General features: G+C 41.0%; 1 long non-coding RNA gene across 4 annotated transcripts in view; it reads left to right on the forward strand.

Moving 5' to 3' along the window:
* Positions 1 to 12,117, forward strand: part of LOC141756885 (uncharacterized) — a 219,437-nt gene that overhangs the window by 178,593 nt on the left and 28,727 nt on the right. For 2 of the 4 annotated variants that reach the window (XR_012591541.1, XR_012591539.1), the window contains exon 4: positions 8,454 to 8,502. The exons of 1 other annotated variant lie outside the window; for it this stretch is intronic. This is a non-coding gene — a long non-coding RNA (uncharacterized LOC141756885). Of the gene's footprint in view, positions 1 to 4,977; positions 5,149 to 8,453; positions 8,503 to 12,117 lie in introns of all 4 variants that reach the window. One more of the 4 variants, XR_012591540.1, reaches the window with a different exon arrangement.

Here is a 12,117-nt window from a genome sequence, read left to right on the forward strand (position 1 = left end):
TTCTGCAGACCGTTAGGAGGGGAGAGCACACAGTCAACATCCTCTTCATTTCCAAATTTCTTTTATATTCATGTGCATTTAACCCACTCAGCTACCTGAGAAAGGGAAGTGCAAACTGCCTTTAGCAAAAGATGGAGGTTAGTTGTAAAACAGACTCAAATGATTCAAGGTTCATGTTTTAAAGGGGCACTTCACCAATGCTCCATGTCAAAGTCAATTTATGAGCAGTGCAGTCCGTGAAAACAGTTGTATAATGTCTTGCTCAAGCAAGTTATAACTAGTTTGATTCATTTTCAGGGAGGGTCAAAAGATGAAAGATACTATCAAGTTGCAATGTGGTAGCTGTAGGATCCATTGTTTTTGGACGTGGTACGAAAAATCAAGATTTCTCATGACTTTGGCAGCACCAATTTCTCTTTTTGTATGTGTTTTCCACATGTGTGTGAACAGTCTTTGGCTGAACCAATGTCCCTTTTTAATCTGTCTCTAGATGTCTCCCAATTTTTTGGAAGTTAAGAGTAAATTATTGGTATCCTTAATTGGTGTATTCGAGTGTGGGCAGGGATAGAAGCTAATATTTTTAAGCGCTGGCCCCACTGGCCACCAAGCCCCTAAATTTGGTGGCCAAAGTAAATTTTCGGTGGCCCAAATGTAAACTTATGTAAAAACAGTACAGATAAAACATTTTAACGCTATGAGCGACTAAAAGCAACAAAATCACCAGCGTGGCAAGCTACAGTGTCGCCGAGTTGCCGTTGAAGTGTTGCTCAAATGCTTGTTGACGTAGTTATGTTATTAAATGGCACTGTGAACTGGCTAACGTCATTTTTGTAGACGTAACTGCAAGTGACGGACGCCAGTTCAAATTGTATTTATTCAAGTTTCTCGACCAAAAACTAAATTTTACTAGATTACCTATGAACACATCATGATAACATCATAAATGTAAATCAATGGAACCTCCGTTAACATTAGCAGTTAGCTCTGTTATTTAGCCAAGCAGGACTGTGCTGCTGCCCACTGGCTGCATTAATGCCGATCTCCCGTTCACACTCCTAAAGATAACTCCTCATTTCAACTTAACAAATCAGCCGTTCCTCGTCCATTGCAGGGCTTTCAAAGTGAGTGAAAGGAATATATAAAAGCAGGGAGTCCGACAAAAGTTCAGTTGCGCTGTGCAATGCTGCATTGCTCGCCATCTCTCTGTCTGTGTCACATGTATGCACTGTCTTAATTTCAACAGGGAAATAGACCAAAATAAATACTAATAAATAAAAAAAATGTAAATGTATGTATGAAGTTCAGCAGTGAGTTTAGAGAGTCTATATTGAGTACAGAAATAAGATCCCTAGATCAAATAGCATCTAGATAGGATGTAGACATGCAGTATATGTGTGGAAGTGGCATCATCTTGAGCACAAACACATTTAACTCATTTCCAAAGGCCCAAATGATGTATTTGGCTCCAGTGTGGTTAAAACCAGGCCGGTTGTGGACATCCGCCTCTGCCTGCCTCTCTTTCTTGTTCCAGCTTAGCGGGCAATAAGGAATGGTGCCTGCCGCCCTCCATTTCCCATTAGCTGTTTTATTTCACGGGAAATTTGCTTCCTGCTTGCTGTAATTGGTATCGAGGCACCTCCTGATGTGGGCATTAGGATTTTTAATACAATCTTTTACGCAGGTGAGAATGCGCATACATTACCCTTTCAGGAGCACATTATTTGATTGTCATTCACAATTATTTACCCACACACTGTGTGAAACAAAGTTAAAGATTGTGGTTAATGCTATTAGCTAAACACAAGTGGATATAACTTTGTTTCCACACCCTTTGTGCAAAATAGTGATAATAACGTCATTTGAAGACTTAAAAACTTTGGTGTAATTTTTTCCAGTAGCTGTTCTGAAAGGGAACCAAATCCTCCAAAGCAGGATGGTTTGCATGTTTCACCCAAACACAGCGCTGTTTGTGTATCGGCATGAGCAGACCTGTAAAGAATAGGGATGCACCGATCTGACTTTTCCAGCTTTTGTCCCAATACCGATACCTGGGCTTTGGGTATCGGACGATACCGAATACCGATCAGATACCAGTGTTTAATTAATAAGCTGTACGTCTCACTGTGTGGAAGTGACTGGGATCATTCTTTTATATGTAAGGCAACACCAGGCTGGACTTAAACATTGTTTTCCAACTTTGTAAAACAAAATGTAACAAATAAATACATATAAATAAATTTACTGAATTATTTTTTATTAAAATAATAAATCATATATCAGGAATTACAAATCAAGTGTAAACCTTAAACAGGAATTAAAATGCCAGTATATAATGTACAGTATATAGTATATAAACATAAAAATTGAGTTGAATAGATCAACCCCATTGTCACCGGTACCCGATCCAGCTATTTGAGTCGGTATTTGCCAGATATCCGATCCGGTATTGGTGCATCCCAAGTAAAGAAATGCAGCACATTAATTGAGGAAAAACCATTAGAGGACGATTTTTATCCCTTTCCTCTTGTCCCTGTGTCCATGTGGTGAAACAGAATTCGCAACAATGACGAGGCCACATCCCCAACATGTTCTTTATGAATATTTGGCCATGTAGCAAGAGAAAAAGAGTTAATCTTACCTCCTGGTAATTAACTCTGCATTTGCCCTTTTAATTCATACCATTTCTAAGGGTTTGGTTTCTGCAAATTGGTAGTCAATTGTGTGTTTGGAATTCAAGACACATGCGGTACTGAATGGTGAAATTGCAGCAAGTCTTTCTCCAGCAGAGGCCAGAACCGGGTGCAATAATGATATTCATTTTCAAACAGGAGAACATTCTAATGGGCAATTAAGATGATCAAGCCTGCCAAGATACACGTGAAGAACGGAGTGCTGGTGCCAGTGATTACGTGTCCTCCGCCCCTGCCTCCTTCCTGCGCTGGCCCGGGCTTTGTCTTATGTGTGTGCATAAGTAGCAGGGAGGGAAAGAGGGAAAAGGCTCCAAAAGCACAATATAATTGAACTTTCCACATTATTTCTCACTAATATGTGCTGCCACTTGGTCTCATTAGTGGAATGATGTGCTCTGCCATTCTGGAATGAACTCTTTGCCCGAGTAATTAAGGCTCCTAAAGTTTCTAGTCCTTTGTTTAAAGAATTCGTCCTTGTGCTCTCCATGCCCCATCAGCTGCCTAATTAGCAGGACCTTTGTGTGATTAAAAATTCTCACAGAGATTCCGTTGGATATTTTCCTCTGTTAATGAGTGTTTGTGGACAGCTGGGAACGGGCGCAGGCTCCCTCCTCGTAAGACCTCCTGTGCATTGGGCAGACCTCTGTCAGGGCCCGAGAGTGAGAGCTGTCATTTCCGTAATAGGGATGGAAATTGGTCAGAACCTACCAAGGCCCCCGCAGGAATGGAAATGCCTTGAAATATAAATGAGGATGAATATTCATATTTCTTCCACTTTGATATAAAAAAAAATGCTGAGTATTAATATACATGTCTGTCAGTTAAAGCAGCACCAGGAACTCTGTGTGCTGTGTCTGCCCATTAGCGCAGCCCTTGGCTTCATTTGCTATTATCCTCAGGTTCTTTTTCTCCCTAAAGCTGGGGTCACCCTCTCCACTGAGAATTGCACATTGGAGGCTTTCCTTTTGTTACAGTTCTCCCACTTAGTGAGTGTTTCGGAGAGAGAGAGAAGGCCTGAAAGAGCCAGAAAGACATTTAATGAAGCCCACTCGGAAGTGAGGTAAGCAGGGGTCAAATCCAAATGAAACGAACAAGCCTGCTACGTGTGCAGCTGGAGGACAGCAGAAATCCAGAGGGAGAAAAAGAAGCGACGTTGGGAGGAAGAAGGAGTCCACATTGGTTTAGCTGCCTGGGACAGATGCCCTTCAGCCTCGCAGCCCATTCCTCACTACCACTCTGTCTTCATTTGTCTAAGGAAAAATGTTAATGCACTTGTTCGTACAATACCTCATATATATACTTCAATAATGAGCTGATTCCTTTTCACATGGGAAGATCTCTTCAGTGTCCACAGCTAAAACAAACGATGCCACGAGGAGAGACGATGACGCCCTTAAAGCCGGATGTGTGAGTGTCGCTTTGGAGGCAGAGGGAAAAATCAAAGTAATGATACAACTTGACTTGCACACGGAGAAACTGTTGAACCGAGTGACGGAGCAACAAATAGATTTTTTTTTTAAAAACATCATTATAAACACAGACAGGCATAATGGGCTTATTATATTTCTATTTCAAAAGACCTGGAGGAAAAAAGACGGCTATGATATGACATCTTCATCATGGAGGGATTTACACCTGAAAGGGCATTAGCTTTTAAGATAAAATCCATTCAAATTCCACAAGAACAAAGGAAACAGAAATGATTATTAACCTTTTTTCAGTATGATTTTCAGAATCCTTGTAGATGGACTGAAGATAAGTGTCCACAGTGAAGGTTAACGAGATTGGATTGATTATCAAATAATAAATCAGTCAGTGATGATTTCCTATTTGCTGGGCTCACAGGGTGTATGTTTGGATGTTTGGACCCAGTCTCCTTGCCATCTTATCGTATTCCATTTGCATATATTTTTTGGTCTATAAAAGTCTTTTGATGTATTTACTCTCCTCTCAGCATTAATAGACATTTAGGTGGTTTGTGAGAGTGTACCTGTATCACTCCACAGTTAAAAGTTAGGTCCTATTTGGATTGAGTTAAATTTCCTGGATGCATGGAGCTCCGGGTAATTTGTTTGTTTTTAATTAAAATCTAATGTAGCTTTCTCAGGGCCTGGCAACTCTGCAGCTCTGCCCAGTGACTGGGGGATATTTAATAAGCTGCAGTGCTGAAAGTTGTTTCATTAGGTGTGAAAAGGGCTGATAACTCAATAGCCAACAGCCAAACATCCTCTCTGTGTCGGTTTCCTGCCTCTTTAATCTGTTTTTCATTCTGCCTGGCACGCTGTAGCAGTACAGGGGACTTCACAAAAAGGAAAAGACATTCATCACCATCGGGCCTCCAACAAACCGGGGTGATAGAGCGAGCCAGCCAGTTTGGCTGAGGAAGGAGACGATCAGACTGCAGAGCACGGCGGCGGCTGGAGCACCTCGTGTGAACTGGAGATTGATGCGTGTTTATGTACGTGTGCAACTGTCCGTTCGTACGTACATTTAGTACGAGGAGTGTAATCATTAATTGTTTATATCAATGTCAATGACACAAATCCCCCGCAGCCTTCAACAACATGTTCCATAAATTTAATTTTCATTATTGATTTCATCCCAATCTTTTTTACACCACCGTGACTCAAGTAGCAGTATAATTGCGTGGCCCTGCGTGATATTTGTGGTTATTGTGGACAGGAAGGCGTATAAATAGCACGACATTACACGGATGTTCCGTGTGTCATGAGGACGCATTTTAGGCTTTTTATGTGTCATTTGTATGCCGCTTTTTGCGTGTCATTTGTACGCCATGTAACATAACTACGGTAACGTCAGCAGTTAGGTTTAGGCAGAAAAAACACTTACGTTAAAGAAAAACATCATGGTTGGGCTTAAAATGACTACGTAAACTGAGTAAAATATGTACGGAAACAATGTAACATAAGTATGGGAAACACGTCACAAACATCACTAACGTAACTTGTAAAACAAAATACCGGTCTTGAACACCGGTCTCCTGGTTAAAGTGTGTTTGTTGGATCCATCAACCTCCCCCCCACCCCCCACCTGCCAGAAGCGCTCTTTCTTTCACTTTTTATTCTACGTCACAAGCGCTAAGCGTAGCATATTTACTCGGATGTGTTCTTAGAAAGTGTTCAAGAAAGGCGTTCTCATTGCACACTAAATGCCTTGCGCATTATCGTGTCATTCATACGCCTTTTTGGGCGAACGGCCTGCAAAACTATCCACTACCTTCTTAAAATCCAGGGCTCTGACCAAAACGCTAGATGCTATAATGGACTCTTCTCAAGACATTGAACATTTTTCCACCCAAATTGCACAAACTTTGTTGATTATGTGTACCTCCTTTCCATTAACCAGACTTCTTTTGATCTTAATGTGTCCAACATGAGGCAGTATGAGCCACATTTCCAATCCCCAAATGAGATGCAACAGCAAGTGTTTTCAGTTTTACAGTCCCCTTTAATCTCTGTAATTACTTTATTTTCTTCTGTTTTACTTATCTTCACAAAGAGCTCCATCACCCTGCATGACCTTTGTTATTACTTTGATCATGTGTTGCCTTTAGTTTTGTAACTGCTGAGTGTTAGCAAACGACAGAGACATTCATAAAAACCCCGAACCTGCAGACCTGTAATGAACAGTTGTGTCTGTTTTCAAAATACCAGTGTACACAGTCATATCACTCCTTGCCTGCAGAGTTGCCTTGCTGTGTTGAGGCAGTAATGTCCTGGGCATATCATTAAGGTAAAAATCCACCACAGAGTTATTTTCCTCTACCTGAAAAATGTGACAGGCCAAGTATCTGGCGGCCTCTTTTTTCCATACTGAACAGATAGCACAGTCCCTAATTTGCTGCCAGAGATCTGTGGCATAGTCGAGTGTTCCCCCTCCCTCGCTCGCTCGCTCCTTCAGGGAGGACTTCTGAAGCTCTTACAGTAATAAGGCGACAAGTATGCCTTCACGTGTTGAACTACATCGAGCCCACTAATCCTTGTAGATTGAAGCCGCCCACTGATTTAGATTGTCATTATGTGTTTCATAAACGTTCCACTCTGAGGTTTTATATTCTAAAAATGTGGAGAGGTGGAGGTGGAATAGATGGTGTAAATGGTCCTTTCATTACCGCTCATCCCTCTGTATGCAGAGTTTAAACAGGGCAGCGTAGATGTGCTCGCTCAATGGCTCTGTTCCACCTGAGATGAAAGGCTATTTACATCCGGCGATGATGATGATGGCTGTGGGAGCCGGCGTCGTTTCCAGGCGACCGGGTTTCCCCGCTCGCTGTCATTTGACAGGCTTTAAGGAGCACACTGTTAGAGCTCTGCAGACATTGTGACCATCACGCCTAATTGACCAGAGGGGCTGTGCCTTAAGTGAAACAGAAGTATAACAACTGAAGAAAATGAACCTCTTCCTCTGCATTACCAGACGGACGTGACAGCACAGACAAATCACAGGTCGCCACTTTATATGTGGGAAGCCTTATAATAGTCTAATTTGAGATACACTGAGCCTGATATTTGAATTTGTAAACTATAGCAAACTGGACCACAAGAATGACTGTACAGCCGGAAGGGAGGCTTTCTTGTCCTGCTCATTCTTATTTCACGCGGCGTTGATAAGTTGATCGCTGATAAGTGTTATTCATTTCAATGAGTAAGCCAATTAAAAATGGAGTTTTATCTAATTTGATAGTTAGGCATAATTTGCAAGAGTTTAGACTGAGAAGTATCAGTTAATAGTGTGGTTTAATTTAATTTTCCACTTTTTTTTCTGGAGTATTGGATTAACAGGATTGAAACTTTGTCTTCCAATTGCACAACTCTATTGGGCAATTTAATTAGCCGCTTTTGCTGCTCAGACGTGTGCATAAAGCAAAATCCCATATCCCAGAAAATAAATGAATAATTAAAATAAATGTATGCTTAAAGGCAATTAAAACAGTAACTGCTTTAGCGGCTACATTAGTACCACTTGTCCTGGAAAGTGTCTGTGAGGAAATGTAAATGTGCACACTGCTACTCACTTGAGGTCTGGCAGGTGGAAAACGACTCCACAGCAAACTTGAAGTAAGAAAATGGAGCAACTGAAACAGTCTCCTCTATTTTTCATGAATAAGGTCACTTATCAGTGAATGTAATGTCTCCAAGTTCTCTTCATCAATTCAATAACAGTGTGAAAGTGAAAAAAATAGTTGGGTCATTTCTTTGTAATACACCCCTGGGCTTTTTATTATGACTTCATTTCCCGTTGTAATATTGGAACGTCTCTATAATTGTAAAAGTGTAATAGACTCTAATATAATTTCATTTTGAACCCTGAATGGTCTATGCCATCTCTGCTCAATTTGAGTAGAATAATGATTTTTAATGTCCACACATGGCTTCCCGTGACCTTATTCAATCTCTGGGCTGATCAGGAAATATATTGATTCAATTACAGTGCTGATGACAAGCGAACGCAGGAGAGGAGGGAAAAAAGGTCAGCATATATTTGAAAATGTAAATCTTAACAATGTCTTTTGGGTTTGCTGAAAAAAGCCATTATCAAATGCCATTTGGCTCCGGTGGCATGTCGCCCTCTGCCTTTTTCCCCCCACACCAAGGGGAATAGTTAGAATATTTAGGATATCCATAGTGGATTTTTCCTTTGTCAGCCTGTGAGTTATATTCAGAGCATGTGCCTCTATTTTGCTATTTGCTATGAGCGTGTGGAATATAATGGCTCACATTATTTATTTCTTTTTTCTTTTAGCATTACATGTCCACAACTGGCCTTTTGGAGACTTCCTAATGACCTTGAGGTAATGACTTTCCAGTGCTTTTGTATGTACCACGCAGCTCTTTTGCTGCATAAGCTGCTCTATAAGTAAATTAGCCTGTCTGTACTCAAACATTGAACAAAGCTCTCAAATTCATTCCTTCTCAAATTACATGCACACCACACCGGGCTCGGCTAATTATTTGTTTGGTCATTAAAAACTCATTAAATTTAAATTGTTCATTTGCATACCACTGTGTGTTGCGTCATAAATTATTAATTGAAGATAAATAAATGAATTCAATTAGAAAAATAAGTAATGTAACATATGCACCAACAGAGATCTGGTGCTTGTCGTTCTTTTGACATTGAGGAGAAATACCGTGCTACAGCTCCTTTTCCAATTGTCTGAATAAAGAGCTTGCACATTGAAAGGGATCCTTGTTAAAAAAGGAATGACTGTACAAAATGGGAATACCAGAAAGCAGATTTGAAGTGGTGCTGATGGGTGTAGATCACAGCTGCACTGCCAAGATGAACATACTGGTAAATTCTTTCTACAGACAAAAGTGGAAAATATATTTCCCTCTCCTCTGTTTTACATTTCACTGATTAACTCCCCCCTCCCCTGCTGTCACTGTTTGGCTTTGATGAATTTGAATAAATTGACTTTTTCTCTTGCTGACAAATATTTAAGCAATCCAGCCAAAGAAAGGCAATTTTCCTTAACCAACTCATTACCTCACATCTGTATGTGTTTTGTGGTTGGATCATCTTGTCTCAGGGCTGGAATAATATTCCATCTCATTGCAAACAATTACTCTGCAACCCAACTCTGGTGCTATTACTTTGTGTAGGGTTTAATGTGGCTGTTCTGGTTGCTCCTGTTGTTTCAGTTACTTTATCTGCCCACTATTTTCCAGTTTTAGGGATTGGTAAATGTTCACCCTTTTTCAAATCACTTCATTAATTAAATGGGATTGGGAAAGGTTCTGAGCTAATGGATTAGAGTGGGGCTGGCTGGTTCAGGCCTTTTACCAGAGGTCACATTTCATTTGCTGCCTATGTCAAGCGACCAGCAGCGGGGCCTCAGAGGCAATCTAATCAATGTCTGCGTGCCGTAGCCCTTGAATGAATCCATTAAAGTTATGTGGATGCATCCTGCACAGAGAAAAAAAAGTCTCCTGATACCTCTGATAGAAATTAGCCTCTCTCCAATTAGGAGAGAAGCTGGGCTCATTCTGGATGCCAGCCAAAGCAGAATTAATAGGCCATCAGAGCCTCTTGTGTGTTAAATCCCATTTGTTCGCCGATGGTTTATGAAAGCTCCTCCTCTGTTGCTCCAGGCCCGGCGTGAGACCCCCGAACACCCACCAAAAAACTTCACTCATTAAATAAAGTTCTGGGAGGAGACGAGGCAGGGAGGGCTGGAGATCAGGGACGGAGCTGCAATTTAGGCTGGTGTTGTTGTAGATGATGATTCTGAGGGGTCTCACTGAGCTGGGGTTGTGATTGCATTTGGGGTTTGGATGAGCTTAGTCTGTGGCCAGGAATGAAGCTAAGAGGACTTTAGCGGGACACTGGGGGGACGACAGTCATGTGGGCCTCTTCAGCACCAACTTTATCTCAGCAGTGTCCACTAATCCCACAAATTGATCCTCAGTGTTTCTGTGTTTAAGTAGAGGAAAAGCTCTGACCAAATCTCTTTGGAAAAGGATGTCTGAAATGCCTAAACCTATCAGAGGGAGAGGTTTCACCCCTGCAATTTTTCAAGCACTTTGCGGCGCACGATCATTATTTTCTGTATGCCTGAAAACACGCAGCATCATATGAGATAATTACTGGACATATACTTTACTTAAGGAGTAACAGCTTTTGGCATGCCTGACTCACTAAGTCAAGAAGTCGGCGCTTGGAGTTTGTTGCTTAGAATAAACTATCTTCTTCTGTAAGACTTTCTTCATCCCTGTATGTCTGGTTGTTTACATACTGTAGTGTTTCCTATTTTTCAGCTTCAGTTGGACCAATTAATGACCAATTTCATTATAGGACTTTTTCAGTATATTACTTTCAAATCAGTGTTGCAGACAGCGGTGGAACGTAACTACCGTACAACTTGAGTTAAAAGCCGAGGCCCAATTAAACACAACCTCTTTTACTCGCCGGGTGTGGCTACACGTTTTGACAAATGAACGCGCATCTCAGTTAGATGCCATTGATGCTGCAAAGCAGTTAATTTTTTTATAGAAGTTCTTTGAATGTATAAAACATCACAAAGCCGACCGGGTCGCCGTGGACCTGCTTGAGCTAGCTCTAAGCTGCTTTAGCCGTGTTTCCACTGCATGGTACGGCTCTGCTCTGCTTGACTTGACTCACTTTTGGTAGGTGCTTTTCACTATGTCATGTTTCCACTGCGTATAGTAACCTCTCAGTGTAGGCGGGATTCTCAGCTGATCGGTGTAGCGGCAGCGCGTAAAACTGCCGTGACATCATCTTCAACGGGACACTCACTGAATCATTTCAACGGCAACCAAACAGAAAAACAAATGCACTTTGTCAGTTGTACAGTGTAGTGTACGGGGTAGTTTTGCAAGCTGCCATTTTTAAAAATGTGGGTCGAGTGAACTAAAAATTACTGTCGCTATTGAAAGCAGCTTAGCTATTTAAAAATCGGGGGCTTAGAAGAAGAACAAGAAGAAGAAAGCATACTTTAATAGTCCATCTAGGGAAAACTCGATTTGATAGAAGATATTCTTTAATAACATAACGCTTTGAAAGGAGTCATTCGGCATAATGAGTACTTTTACATTCGATACTTTAAGTAGTTTCTGATAATACTTAGGTACTTTTACGCAAGTAACATTTTGAATACTTCTACTTGTAATGGAGTAGGCTATTTTTTGACTATGTTATTTCTACTTGTACTTAAAGCTGAATTAGGCGAGATTGGAGCAAATATGATTAAAAAAAAGTTATTTTTATAAAACGGTTGCTATTTCGTGACGGAAGTACATGAAACAGGTAACCTGAAAAAAATCATGTGCCTCTGTGTCCTCCCGTGCTCCAAACGACATTTGCAAGATTTCACATACTGGAGGAAAACAAGCAGTCAGAGCTGATCTGAGGTCTGCTGTCCAGCTGCTGTCTATGAGAGCCGGCTGTCAATCACTCGCGAACTCCGACCAAACGGTCAAACTAGGCAGCGCTGATCAAATATGAATCAATATTATGTTACGTTAATGCCTTTTTCTCTCCTCAAATGTTTTCAGAATCATCTTATAGTGTACTGTTTAGCTGTAAAAATGAGAGAGTTTGTGACACGGCAGCCATTGTGAAATCTGTTAAAGGATCGCCAAGTTCCGGTCACATGTGACCAGAGCACAGCCAATATGAAGGCTCTCTCTCTGAAATGACCTGTGATTGGTCAAAGTCTCCCGTCACGCGCTAGATTTTTTAAAGCCTGAAAACAGAGCCATGAGGAGGAGCAGACGTCTAGTTATTTTTCAGAACACTTGAATTACAATATGCTGAAAGGTTATTATGGAATTTTTGCCCAAAAATATACTGCCTATTGCAACTTTACGTGAGGATTTGAGTTCTTCCACCATTGGTCGTAGACCGTTTAATGTTAGCTAAAAGATATAGAAGCTTTCCAACA

The sequence above is a fragment of the Sebastes fasciatus genome, chromosome 2, assembly GCF_043250625.1.
Source record: "Sebastes fasciatus isolate fSebFas1 chromosome 2, fSebFas1.pri, whole genome shotgun sequence".
Taxonomy (NCBI): Eukaryota; Metazoa; Chordata; class Actinopteri; order Perciformes; family Sebastidae; genus Sebastes; species Sebastes fasciatus.